The sequence below is a fragment of the Solanum lycopersicum genome, chromosome 11 (assembly GCF_036512215.1).
Source record: "Solanum lycopersicum chromosome 11, SLM_r2.1".
Taxonomy (NCBI): Eukaryota; Viridiplantae; Streptophyta; class Magnoliopsida; order Solanales; family Solanaceae; genus Solanum; species Solanum lycopersicum.
The window spans coordinates 25,655,827-25,668,525 of record NC_090810.1 but is presented as its reverse complement, the minus strand read 5'-3'; the positions used below and the strand labels follow the sequence as shown (position 1 = coordinate 25,668,525).

General features: G+C 37.3%; 1 protein-coding gene across 1 annotated transcript in view; it reads left to right on the top strand.

The window, feature by feature from the left end:
* The first annotated feature begins 9,009 nt into the window (after window positions 1-9,009).
* Window positions 9,010-12,699, top strand: part of LOC112940328 (uncharacterized) — a 21,812-nt gene continuing 18,122 nt past the window's right edge. Inside the window, exons 1-2 of the mRNA XM_069291201.1 lie at window positions 9,010-10,065; window positions 10,168-10,221. The gene's annotated coding sequence lies outside the window, so the exon portion shown is untranslated. The remainder of the gene's footprint in view (window positions 10,066-10,167; window positions 10,222-12,699) is intronic.

Here is a 12,699-nt window from a genome sequence, read left to right as displayed (position 1 = left end):
AGGTCACTCAATTATTTCAATTGGGAGAGGTTGAACTGGATATGATAAAGGAGAGAGGTCCAAAGCTAATGGACGACGAATCAAAGCATATGTAGGTGGCCAGGAAGAAACCAAGATAGTGGAAGAATGCATGCTTGATGAAGTCTAAGTAATCAAGAAAACTACTTTGCGCCGCGACGTTAAATTATTTGTTTCTTGGGAGGCAACCCAAAATTTCTTAATTTTGGTATTTTGGTATTTTTTTTGTTTTAGTTTAGTTTGCAGATTTAATGGGTTCTGACATGTGTAGGAAGACTTAGTAAGAAAGTGCAGTAGGTGGTGCAGTACGCATCTGACGGGAGGCTTCATGGACCGTGGCAGCCTCTGTGGGCAACTTCACAGTCCATCTAAGGAATATAAAAAATGGAAGCTACTGGAAAACAGAAAAACAAAAGGTTCACGACTCGTAGTAATGTATACGGGCTCTGTATGCCAACCGTAAAGTTGAGGTGAAACTGAACAAGGCGAAAGTGTTATATACGGCTACCTCACGGACCGTAAACCTCCTTATGGGGGAATTGATGGATCATCATCTGTCCCAAGTAAGTCTCCTCTCCGAACTACTTCTACGGTAGGGTCGGACCGTGACAATTTCCATGGACTATTCCACAGTCCGTTGTTCATACAGGGAATCCATTAAAATAAAACCCGACCCGCCCTGCGATTAGACCCATCCATTGCAAAATATATTTAGGTCGCTACATCACGCCTTTTCAGTTTTCTTTCTTCTTCTTCTTCTTCTTCCTCCGTTTTCGTCTGTAATGGCTACCTACCCTTACTCTACTAAGTGAATTGCGGGGATCGGTTTCTTTGCTCACACTATTGCTAGACGTACAGTTCAAGTTCCCTCCAAGTAAGTTCAATGTTCTGTATTTAATCTCTTCTGATTAGGTTTGTTCTTATTTACGAATGATATTTGATCTTGGTTGAATATACTAGTCGTGGGTAGGGGTGGGGGCTTGTTGCAGTTCTTTGAGATTAGTTGGGGTGTTGGGTTAATAGTCGGTTAGTTAATCATTTTAGTGTAAAGACATGCATCCCCATCAATTGTGTGTTCTGTGATTCTGTGATCACTGTTGATTTTGATAGCTTAAACCATTGTAAGGTTGAGCCATGCTAAATTGTATGGTCTGTATAAATGCTTACATCCCGTAACCCTAGCCGTGAACCACACATGTAACAAAATATGGGCGACAGAGATCATGAACAAGATCACAGCCCGTGGTTTTATTCACGGACCATGACATTGTCCATGAAAATCCCTTGGATTTTATGTGGTTGTTTAGTTTTGCTTTGATTCTGAACTAAGTTCACATACAATCTTACAGCCCGTGGTTTTCTTCACGGACCGTGACCTTGTTCATGAAAATCCCTTGGGTATTTTATGTGGTTGTTTAGTTCTAATTTGATTTTGAACTGAGTTCACGAACAAGTTTACGGCCCGTGGTTTTCTTCACGGACCTTGACCTTGTCTCTAAAAATTCCTTTGGTATATTATGTGGTTATTTAGTTCTACTTTGCTTCTGACCTGAGTTTATGAACAAGATTACGAACCGTGGTTTTCTTCACGAACCGTGACCTTGTCTGTGCAAATTCCTTGGGCATATTATTTGGCTGGTTATTTCTGTTGTGATTCTGCCCTGATTTCACGAAAGACTTCACTGTCCGTGGTCCATTCCACGGTCCGTGAAGGTATCTGTGACCATTACTTGTCCAAATGTCACGAAGTACTTTGCGGTCCATGGTTCACTCCATGATCTGTTAAGGAAACCGTGATCATTACTTAACTAAAGTTCTCTTTGATTGATTTCGTGTGTCTTCACGATGATAGATTGGGTTACGTCATTCTTAAGGCAAGGGCGTCACGATGTTGTTCAACTGCAGGGGAAGTCTGAGTACCCGATAGTGTGTCAATAATTTGTAATCGTTCTAACTCTGGTCATGTTTACATCTACCATGCCACGCCGACCAAGAATGAAGAATGCAACAGGCCTGCCCCCTACAGCTTCACAATCTGTGGGACATGCCGCATCTGAGGCTAGTGGGTTGGAGGTTCACTGGATGTCACTCCAACACCCACACTCACCTTCGTCCACTGGATCACGAGTCCAACGACTACTCCAGAACAGTCCCTCTTAGTCTAAAGAAGGGGGTAGTGTTTCTGAGAATGCTGCAACTGCCAGCAGTCCATAACACTCTGCAGCAAATAACAATGATGAGGCACATTCTGGGGGCAGTGCTGAAGATACAGGCAATTCGCACGAGAACTTTCACATCCCTTCTCCAGCAACTCATACAGAACAGGAAACAATAGTTTAACAAGCTGCTCATCAGAGAGAGCTAGAGGAAGATACTGACAAGCGAAGAAACCATGATGCAGTATGTGCATGCTCAGGAACATCATCCAGATCACCGGAAACAATTCATTGCTTCCTACCGCACTATGTGGATGGTGGACAATACCAAAGAATTCTTCCACCGAGGGATTGTGACCAAGACAAGCAGTTTCAAGAAGTGGGCTATTTTACCTGAGTTTAGGGTGGTGAGCAGTGACATCAAGACATATCCGGACATTTACCGGATGTTTCAATTTCACAAGTTTGAATGGATGGACAGTGCACCGGGTGATTTCTTTAATCACCTGACAAAGGATTTTATGCATCATATGCAGCGACAGTAATGAACCTGGCAGCAACCAGCAAATCCACAAAATGAGGGCAGAAAGATTTTGCTGCTACACTAGGTCCACTTGACTCAATCATTGTTAGGGGAAAGTCCATTGATATTTTGGAAAGCTCTATCAACCAAATGTTACATGGACCGGGATACATGGCTCCATCATCAGTGGGACTATTTGAAGGGAAGCACCATGATGTCACCAATGCAACCAACATGGAAGAACAAGCGTCTCGAGAAAGGGTGTTGCAATGGATAGCCAAACACATTGCTATTGATGGGGAACATGCAAGTTGGGTTACTACTACTCCGAATACTATGGATAGCCAAACACATTGCTATTGATGGGGAACATGCAAGTTGGGTTACTACTACTCCGAATACTATTGCTAAAGCTACATTGACTTTCTCAGCTAAAGTGTGGTGGGTTGTGGTCTGGGCGCAATTGCGGCCAACGGCGAATGACAACACAATTTCACCATCCCTCGCCTCACTGTAGCATGCTTATTGTGTGGTTACCCAATAAATACAGAGATAATCATCACTATTAAAATGCGAGACAGGGATGTAAATGAGAAAGAAATATTTCCTTTCCCTTGTTTGATAGGCAAATTATCTCGCTAGGCAGAGATTCCTCCCAACCGTTAGTTGATCAATGGCATGAGGCATCTAGACTCTTCCAGGTATCAAAGATAAAAGATTTGACAAACAACCTGTTTGGTGCTAAGTCTGCGGCAATTAATCATTTACCTATTTCTCCGCTAGTCCATTAAGAGTTGCAACCAACTGACAGAGTGCCAGAACAGGGTGACTCATCCCAAACAGCCCAGAAGCACCACAATAAAACAACTCTGCACAGAGTTCAGGTACTTTTATGTCTATACTTGTTGCTTTTCTTGTGAAATTGATTGCAGATCAACACCAGACCAAGCATTAGCAGATGAGATAATCCGTCGGCTGCCTCAAATGATTGAAACCAAAGTATCCGCTGCCAAGAAGGATATCAGTAGTCAGGTCCGGAAGGAGTTGGAAGTACTTAAAGAGCTCCTAGATTGCATTGAGCATTGGGTATAAGACCGATTCCCCATTCCCAGTCATACAGAGAATGACGAGCTGAAGGCACAATTGGCTAACCTGTGATCTCAGATTGCTAATTCAGCCAAGCAAACTATGCAGCCTCCTCCTCCAGCACTATCCGAGTCACTGATGTAGATGCTGAATCAGGCACCTCTGTATCCCTCGATGATATTTGGGGTGAAGAATTCCCACCAAAATAAAAAAGCGGAAGCATAAGGTTCGTGACCTCGACAAGACACTCCTCTTGGCCCATTGCTTGAGGCACAAAAATCAGAGAAAAGAGCTTGCAAAGAATCCCAGAGGTTGGAAAGGGTACGAGCAGCCCGTGCACAGGAACAACAAGACACACTGTTAGCTGGCGCATCTGGAAGTGGAGCACCTGCTCACACTGACATTGCAGCACCCACCCATGGAGGGTCTACTATACTCACTGCGCCACTCCATTTTGAGAAAGCACTTGCTGATAAAGGGCCAGAGCGGATCCCGATACTGGTGCCTAGAGCATCGTCGGTATGACCCGTCCTCATCTCCCTTTTCTGTGTCACATGCTATATCGACTTTAAGGGCAAAGCCCTTCGGTGGGTAGGGGTGGTCGAGAAACTTTCCATAGCTGTAGAAAATAGAGGTTGTCTCTATATTTTGAGTTTTGCTTTCCTTTTTTGATTCATCATAGTAGGTTGAGGTATGAAGCTGCCAGCTAGAAACAAAACTAACAACCAATTATGAACATGTTTTTGATGGTTAGGATCTTTGAATGACATTTTATACACTAACTTATTGACCATTTCTGAGTTTGAATGATTAATAAGCGGAATTGAGAAACTGGATAATGCAATCATGTGTAACTGTGTGTGAGTATTGATTGATGTTTAGCACTAAGAGCAGAAACTAGAACTTACCTGAGTAGTCTTACTTGAAACATAGTAGAGTTGGATATGAAAGGATCAGTAGGCTATTTTTGTAAAAAAAAAAAATTATCCACTTGAACCCACGTTGAGCCTGAAATTGGCATTTATTCTCACCCTAACACAGTTTAAAACCTTGGTTTACCCAAAGGTACATGGCACAACTCAGGCTAAAAACCTAAGTTGAGGATGAGTGTGGGTGTATATATATATACTAGTTTCCGGGCACGCGCTTTGCGCGTGTAACCATGAGTATATTATTTCTTAAAAGATAATACTACTAAATAATAAAATATGTCTAATTGAGATTTTTTACTTTGTTTTACTACTAATTGTGACACTCCAATTTTCTGACCTCCAAGTGAATGCATCGAGATAATAATATGAGAAATTAATAAAATAAACTTTGTTTGTAATTCAAAAAATAAGTTTGCAAAGTTAAAAGGAAAAATAACAACTATCTAAATTAAATTTCTTGATAGTTCCGTTTTATTGGTAGAATAATGCTAGATAGTGTAAGATTAACTTTGAGTGAAGGAAAACAAAACCTTTCAACTTTTTTAATGAATGTGTTTTAAGTATTGTATTAAATTTTTATCCACAAACACTTTAAACTAATTAGTTAACTATAATATTTAAAACTAAGATGTAAAAAGTTTTATTATTTATATTTTAAAAATCAGGATATTTATGAATAACTACTTATTTTTATATAAAATTTAATTCTGTCATACATAACTAATCCACCATTAATCTAATATTACATATTTCACCTTTTTTTCCATAAAAAGAAAAGAAAAGAGTAAACATCCTATTTTATCACATTGATTCTTAAAGATGAAAATTAATGTATATTTAAAAATTATAAATACGGAGAAAAGAAAAGAAAAGATACACATGAGCAAGATAATTAGGCATTTCATTTTGTTTGTCTCTATAGTGAAACTGAACATTTGAGCATATAAAATACAAATATGAATTTATAGCAAATTGCTAATAAAACAAGAATTCAACTATATGAAGAGAGACAAAAAAGTCTTATTATAATTCTTACTTCAAATAAGTATAAAACTAACACATCAAGCTCTGATGCTTCAGTAATTGAATTCTTATCTATTCTCGTACCTGCATAAGGGAATCTCACAACTTTCACCTTAAATTGTGACATTATTTCACATGTTTAGAGTTCCTACATACAAGAATTGAAGGAGTGATAAATAAAAGTTCTTTTTGTAAAAGTTAAATTTATAGAACAAAATTATGAAAACATGAAAAGTCACATGAATTATTGTTAAAATAAATATAAAAAAGATAGAGATGAAATTTAATTTTAAAGATACATGAATCTACTTTAATTTCTTGATAATTACTCATTTTTATTTTTATTTACATTTATGTTAGAAATTTGAAAGGTCAAGATAATGAAATGAGAATAAGAAGATTATATATATATATAAATTATATAAGTTTTAATTCATTAGAGGGGTAAAATGGTAATTCAACTTTTAAGTTTTGAGCTTCATGCTTATAATAATATATGATATATATATATATATATATATATATATATATATACAAAGAGGTTTGGCTGCTGGAATGACAAAAAGAAAGAAAACAATAACTCAAGTAGAATTGGCTTTGTGAAAACAAAACTTTGGGAAACCAAGGGATTAGTCACTCACGAAATCGAACATCCATATATCCTTTACCTAGTGACGAGCCTATGTTACAAGACAATTACAGTCCTGTACTGATCCTATTCCAATTATCTGAAAGATAGAGTGTAGAAAATGAGGGCAAGCCTATAGTAGTTGCTCTTAGTGCTAGAAGTTCTTTTAGAGCTTGAGAGTAGTATTCAGTCCCAATCATTTCTGAGTGAGGGATCTTTGTTTTGAGTACTCTGTGATTGCATTTGACAGTAGATTAAGTAAGCTAATAACTCACATACATAAGCATGATTGATTGTAGGTAATGAAATGTCATGTATAGATCCTTACATGTTAAATTCAGTGAATTGTGAAACAAAAGGTGTGGAAAAAAGCTGCTGCATATTGTGAATGATTGGAAATGATTTTGAGAAGTAAGGGGGATAATAAGTTGAGGGTGTTGATGTACCAGGATATCCGAGTAAAGATTAACGCTTAAAAACAAGGAACTAATACTAGAATCGAGTGTATTTGGTATGATTTGATGTGTTTGTTAATGACGCAGGAAGAATGAGACAAAAAAGAGAAGTAGTAGTAACTCATGGCTATCTTGACGGTCCGTGGCCCATTTAACGGACCGTTTAGGTTATAGTAAAGTATGATGACTATAGAGGAATTCTGAAACCCACATTTGAGAAAGTTGAAGTAATGGACACGAGAGATTTCACTAACCCTAATCATTTTGACGGGCCGTGGTTCTGTCCATCAAAAAAGATTCAAAGAGAAGTGAAAAGTCTCCAGATTGAGAAAGTTGAAGTGCAAACTACAGAAGTCTTCACGGAGCGTAATAATTTCGATGGTCCGTGATTCTGTCCGTCAACCAGATTCCATGTGAAAAGTTTCTAGAGTTGAGAAAGTGGAAGTGAAGACACGGAAGACTTCACGAATCGTGATAATTTTGATGGTCCGTAAGTCTGTCCGTCAACTAGATTCCAGAGAGCAGCGAAAAGTGTCGAGTTGAGAAAGTTGAAGTGAAAATCATGGAAGACTTCACGGACCGTGATAATTTTGATGGTCCGTGATTCTATCTGTGAACCGAATTTCTGTTTTAGAGATTTGAAGTCAAGACCACGGACTACTATACGGACCGTGAAGCCGTTCACGGGCCGTGAGGGGGACCGTGAAGGAAAGCGAAAATACAGTCCTAACTACATTAGGTCTCTTTTTAAAGGTTTTCTTGGTATATTATTTAGGTTTTTTTGGAACTATTTTTTAGTTATTCACTTTTTGAAAAAGAAGGCGAGAATAGAATTTGAAATTTTTTCGAACCGATTTTTGTTTTTCAAATTCAAACTACTTGGCAACGAGAGAAAGTTTTCCTCTTGGATTATAAAGTTGATTTAGAGTTTCAATTTGCTATCATAATTATACAGAATTATGTGTTCAATGATTATCAACTGTTATGTACGTAGAATTATGAATCACTAAGTATTCAAATCAGGTGTGTGTGATCTATGATGAGACTGTGAATCTGAATTTGTAAAATGAGCATGGAGTATTCTCCTTTCACATGTTGTAGATTCAAGAGATTTGGTTATGGCTTCTTATATGGTACATATACTCCTTATATTGAAATACTCTATAAGAACAAAGTCAAGCACCGAGTGAGTATGCTTGGGGAGTAGCTCTATTTAAGATGAGATTAGAGTATAAAGAAATCCTTGATATTCCTTAACCATGTGCCTACATGGAATGTGTCCTACTTCTACCATTGGCAAGTAGAACACCCTCTATTGGAGTATGAAAGACTTTGGATTCCATTGTCACGACCCCAGAGTATACCCTAGATGATATGGTATTCTCAAATCGTGGCACGGCGTACTTGACCTCTCAGAGGTCTTGTACAAGCCCTTTGACATCTTTTATTGCATACATGTATGAAAAGTAGTGCCGAATAAAAACTTTTCACATGAAATAGTAATACTTCTAAATATCTCCTTTAAATCTAAACATAAGGAAAGGCTAAGTCTCAAAGTCGCTGTCACATCGAGGGATCACCCTCTTGCCTCTTAGCTTACATCATTACATTCATAGGTTTAAAATGAGGAAAATTTAAAAACTTTTCTTCTATCTATCATGAGGTTTACATAGACCTTTCACATACAGATAATATATATTTGTATCGAGTATACATAGATCCTTTGCATAAGAAGATCACTTAGTCTTCTACCTTTATTGCACATATACATATATATAGTCTTAAAACCGAATGTCTCATCTCATAACCATCTGAACAAGAGTATAACAATTGGGCATTGCCCATACATCAATATGATAAAATCCGTATATAGCCTATACAATCTTTAGTACTCAAATGAAAGGAAATGAATATATTGTTTTAAGATTAATCAACATCCAATGTTAGAAAGTGACATTGTCCTCGAAGTCGTGAGGACCTACCCCATTTGGAGAATGAGTGTGACTATTTGTATTATGTATATGCTAGTTCTATTCATGTGATACTTGACATAGAATTATAGTATAGGTGAGGGATCATGTTTACTATATGGTTAGTATTGGTTTAAACTAGCTTGGAAGGTCATGTAACACCTTCCACGTTTCAGCAGGTGTAATGCAAGTTAACTCTGACAAAAAGTATTTAAGTAGATATATTAAGGATGTAATTGAGCATAAAGTTAAAAGTTAAGCGCTAAGTTGAAGAACAAGGGATTAACATTCAGAAATTGAAATAAAATAATTGAGCTGCTTGCTTGGCTTAATTTAAGCTAGCAATTGCATCACCTACATAAGCTATAACATAGTTAAAGAGCCAAGTTTGATTGATTAGATTTTAGGCTTATATTAATGGGCTGTCACTTGAAAGCCCACCCCTATTAAATGACAATAAAATTTGAAAGAAATCCCAACAACCAAATCTTCCAAGGCCTAATATGGATAAAGCCAAAGCGAAAGCAACTAGGTGCATCACCTAGTTTGACCTTTCGAGTTGCTTGATGTGCACAAGCAGGTGCATCACCTACTTGACCAATTAGTGGCTAAAAATAGACCCCCAAAAAAAGAGGGTTCTAGAGGATATTTTTGTGGTCAATAAAGCTCTATATATATCCAATATGAGCAGATATTCTTCACCCATTTTAACAATTAAAAGTAAAATTTAACTCCAGCTCTCTCTCTCTCTCTCTTCTCGCAAGGATTAAACCAGCAACCTTAAAATTTTCTATGGTTCTTGAAGAAACCCTCATATCTGCAAACCAAAGTAAGTGAAAACTAATGAATTTAGCTTAATTCTCCCATGGATGATTAGGAAAATATGTTATCCATACTCTAATATAACTACAAAGGCAGAATATTTCCAGAAGCTACTGCTCACTTAGTTATTAAAATACCTTTCTTTGTTCTTTGGTTCAAGTGTGAAGTGAGGCTAAAGTTCTAAAAGAATTCAAGTTATAACGAGAAGTTGCAGAAATTGAGGCAAGGTGATTGCTCCATTTTTGTCTTCCTTATGAGTTTGATTGAGGAATTAGTGGTGTAATTTCATGAAGAAATCAAGGGGCTGGTGAATTCAATACTTAGTTGTATGATAAAGAATATTTGGTGCTGTTCTATATATATTACTGTTGGCGCAACTTGGTTAATCTTGAAAAAAAAGATGTATAATGTATGTGATGGACAGAGAATGAGGGTGTGGTGATACACATTATGTAAGGCTGTATGGGCTCATTATCAGTCAAAGTTAGCTACTGTTTTACAACGCTCACAGTGTGATAGCTGCTAATATTAGTTTACCATGACTTAAATTGTAGATTAAAACCAAAAAGGGGAGGCTGATCGTGATAGTATATCAGTCCGAGGATAAGGTATGTAAGGCTATTCGATTCTATATCCCTTTGTCATGAAATTTGACACCTGCAATTAATATCAATGAAGTGAATCTCATAAGTTCTATTCCTAGAAACGGAAACATAGTGGCAGCGTACTATCCCAAATAGCTAACAATATTTCCCCATCACCGTAGTGCATAAAACTACTTCATTATCTGTTCAATATTTTATACTTGTGTAATTATCCCCCATGTGCTGGTATAGAAATGGTAATTGGAAAATCTAGTGTGTGAATCCTCCTCTTTGTTGTAATTGTGTCATTAATCCCTTTAAGTAATGCCTTGATGTTACATAGTTTCTTATGTCATTGTTATTTCCATGAAATATTATTTTCATGTCTTCTATTACTAGTCAATACTTCCATATCTCCAAAATGATTATGACCACCAAAATAACATCTCAAAAGAGTTATGAACTGATAAACAACAATCTCAAATATTAAAGAATCTAAGTGAAGAAATCAATATAATAACAGGTGGCAGCCTAGGGGCGAAAGCCTAGCATGGGTCGATCCCAACTGGTACATAAGGGTGGCAGCTATGGGGAGAAAGCCTAGCATAGGCCGATCCCTATTGGTATCAAAGGGAGGCAGCTCAGGGGCGAAAGCCTAGCATGGGCGGATCCCTATTGGTATAGAAGCGTGGTAGCTCAAGGGCAAAATCCTAGCATGGGTCGATCCCAAGTGGTGTAATTATGAGGACCGCGTCCCAGGGTTAATACGCCTAGCATGGGTCATCCTCTTCTACCACTGATCAGGTGGTCACTTGTATCACATGCCTTACAAAGATTATAACATATAGAAAAGTAAAGAAAAGAATGTAACTTACTTGATCCCACAAGAGTAAGCCAATGCTCATCTCTCCTAACCTATGCACTCATATGTTTTAAGGGGGGAAGGATGTGACGTTCTCTATTATGTATATGCTAGTTCTATTCATGTGATACTTGACGTAGACTTATAGTGTATGTGAGGGATACCAGGGGCGGACCCACATGGTGTCCGCCGGGTGCTCGAGCACCCATTAACTTCGTTACGAAATATATATATCTATGTATAGGTATTTGTATAAAATTAACATAGAGCACCCAATGAATAAATCATATAGTTGGCCCAACGGTTCTAGGATGGGTACTTAAGACTCTTTAAGTGTTGTTGTACCAAGGTTCGAATCTCTTTGTTAACGCATATTTTTTACAGTTTCACTTCAGAGCACCCACAACCTTAAAATCCTAGATCCGCCATTGAGGGATATTGTTTCTTATATGGTTAGTGTTGGTTTAAACTAGCTCGGAAGGTGATGTAACGCCTTGCATGTTTCAGTATGTATATTGCAAGTTAACTCTCACGAAAAGTATTTAAGTTTATATAGTAAGGTGGTAATTGAGCTTAAAGTTAAAAGTTAAGTGCTAAGTTGAAGAACAAGGGGTTAACATTCAGAAATTGAAATAATATAATTAAGCTGCTTGCTTGGCTTAATTTAAGCTAGCATCTGCATCACCTACTTAAGCTATTAGTTAAAGGGCCAAGTTTGATGGACTAGATTTAGGCTTATATTAATGTGCTGTCACTTGAAGCTCAAACCTATAAAATAAAAATAAAATTTGAAAGAAATCCCAGCAGCCAAATCTGCCAAGGCCCAATATGGATAAAGCCAAGCGAAAGCAACTAGGTGCATGACCTAGTTTGACCTTTTGAGCTGCTTGATGTGCACAAGCAAGTGCATTAACTTACTTGACCAATTAGTGGATAAAAATGGACCCAAAAAAACGGAGGTTCTAGAGGATATTTTTGTGGTCAATAGACTCTATATATATCCAATATGAGCAGATATTCTTCACCCATTTTAACACATAAAAATAAAATTTAACTACAAATCTCTCTCTCTTTTCTCTCAAGGATTAAAACAACAACCTTAAAGTTTTCTAGGGTTCTTGAAGAAACCCTTATATCTTCAAACCAAGGTAAGTGAAATTTCATGGATTTAGCTTAATTCTCCCATGGATGATTAGGAAAACATGTTATCCATAGTCTAATAGAACTACATAGACAGAATATTTCCAGCAGCTACTGCTCACTTCCTTAGTTATTAAAATACGTTTCTTTCTTCTGTGGTTCAAGTGTGAAGGGAAGCTGAAGTTCTAAAAGAATTCAAGTTATAAGGAGTAGTTGCAGAAATTGAGTTAAGGTGACTGCTCCATTTTTGTCTTCCGTATGTATGAGTTTGAGTGAGGAATTAGTGGTGTGCTTTCATAAGAACTCAAGGGGGTGGTGAGTTCAATACTTGGTTGTATGATAAAGAATATTTGGGGCTGTTCTATGTATATTACTGTTGGCACAACTTGGTTGATCTTGGAAAAAGGATGTATAATGTATGTGATTGACAGAGAATGAGGGTGTGGTGATACACATTATGTTTAGGGCTGAATGGTCTCATTATCAGTCAAAGTTAGCTA